Below are 2,078 nucleotides of genomic sequence, written 5' to 3'. Positions count from 1 at the left end.
AAGAAGACAGGCTGAAACATCTAAATATTTAAGTTACCTTTCAGTTCAATTTGACTACATTTACTTTAGGCCCTAAATGAAAGCCTATTGAGAAAGGTTTGGATGCACAGATACTTAATGATTATTGTACACTTTTGCGGGAGATGTCAAACGAAACAAACCGCACACATGTTTTCTTTGTACTTCTTAAAATAGCAACAAAATAACGACGGTAAAACGAATGAGATGCATTGAGGATATTTAACTACCTAACCCCATTCTCACAAAATGTAAAAAAAAACAACCAAAAGGTGTTATTTATATCTTTGCCATGCCACAACTTTACGCACAGAAACTTTACACAGCTGACAAAATGTAAGACAGTTTATTTTCCTCTTTTAAACAGTTGTACTATTTTTGACGCCGTAAAACTCACATGAAAAACTCTGGGGACGAGGGGGTGTTGTCGGGTCCGTTTTCCCTGCAGCCGTTGGTGATAAGCTTCTCGTACTTGTCCTTGTATGCGTCCCGCTCCCTGGCCAGGCGCGATATCTCCGCCTTGAGGTGGTCCACCTGCTGGATCAGCTGCGTCTTCTCGCCCTCCAGAACATGTCTCTGCTGGACCCGCTTGTAGCGGCAGGACTGGGCATAGCCTCTGTTCTTTAGGGTCCTCCTCTTCTGTTTCAGCCGGATCACCTCCTCCTTGCTGACCCCGCGCAGTTGTCGGTTCAGCTCCCGTACTGACATGGTCACCAGCTGGTCGTCCGAAAACCGGTCGTCCAGGTCCAGGTGTCCTATGTGCTGGTGGCTGCCTGCCGAACTGGCGTTGGACGGGACGCCGGTGGAGGGGTGGTGTCCCCCGGCGTGGTGGTGGTGGTGGTGATGGTGATGGGGACCTCCGTTCTGCGCGGCCGCTGCAGCGATAACAGCGGATACCACAGCGGCTGCTGAGCCCATCTCCTCCCCGGCCATGCCGCCTCCTGCCCCGGCCACACTGGCGAACTGCTGCCCTCTAGCATAGCCATCGAAGGACTGGAGATGGTGGCTGCTGCTGATCAGCGCCTCTACCGCGTCTTCGGGGCTGAAGCCCAGCGCTTCGGGATTCAGCTGCTGTTGGTAGCCGCTCATCCAGTAGAAATCCTCCAGGTGAGCCTTCTGCTCGCTCCCGGAGCCCGGGCTGGGCGCCGAAAAGCTTGGGGAAGGGGGGAACCGAGCTGCAAGGCGTGCTCATCGGGGTGGAAGACAAGGATCCCCCGGCGATCAGGCGGCTGCACTGGCTGATGCTGCGATCCGGCTCCACCGGCTCCTTTTTCACTTCAAACTTCATCAGATCGAAGTCATTAACATATTCCATGGCCAGGGGACTGGTGGGCAGGTCGGAGTTGCTCATTGCCAGTTCTGATGCCATCCTGCTGCTGCTGAAAGCAGTCCTCCAAAGGGGCTGAGCAGCACCTGTCAAAGCGGGCTGCTGTGACATACACTGAGCCAGCTTGATTTCTTTATTTATTTTATCTTCCAAAAAATGGAGAGAAAAAACACAAGGGTTTCTAGCCTAATTGCGCAGCGCACGTTTTTTTTGTTATTTTTTTTCTCTCTCTTTATGCAGTCTCTGCACAGACGCACCAGAGCAGCTCGTGCGTCTCTCTCTCCTCTGTTTTCTCCCCCTCTTTCTCCTTGTCTGAGCGCAGTTCTGTGTGTTTCTAACATTTAACACTTCATGCCTTATTTTAGGATTAGTGCGCCAAGTTGAAGGAGGTTCACGTGTCGTGTCACAGGCAAATTCTTGCCTTGTAGAGAAGGAAAGAAAAAGAACTCCACTCCAGGCTTGACGGAGAGAGTGTTTTTTTAAAGCCATCAATCCCTGCAGAGGAATTCAAACGCCTTGCTGAATTTTATAGGCGTCCTAACATCAGGGCTCTGGGCTCAAATATAAGATTTGTACTCACAGCCAATGAGCTATCTCGCTTTGAGGGGTAATTAGCATAATAGGCATAATAGTAGAACATCCAACATTTTGGAAACTCTGGGAGCCCTCTCTGGAATGCAGAATAAAGACAGTAAAAACAAAACAAAGAAACACCACATAGTCTATTGGTTAT

At 50.0% G+C, this 2,078-nt stretch overlaps 1 pseudogene; it reads right to left on the bottom strand.

Moving 5' to 3' along the window:
- Nucleotides 1–411: 411 nt before the first annotated feature.
- On the bottom strand, nucleotides 412–1,855 carry LOC123724483 (transcription factor Maf-like; annotated as a pseudogene).
- Between the last annotated feature and the right edge of the window lie 223 nt (nucleotides 1,856–2,078).

The sequence above is a fragment of the Salmo salar genome, chromosome ssa10 (assembly GCF_905237065.1).
Source record: "Salmo salar chromosome ssa10, Ssal_v3.1, whole genome shotgun sequence".
Classification (NCBI taxonomy): Eukaryota; Metazoa; Chordata; class Actinopteri; order Salmoniformes; family Salmonidae; genus Salmo; species Salmo salar.
Note: the sequence above shows the minus strand (reverse complement) of the source record. Positions and strands in the feature narration are given on the sequence as shown.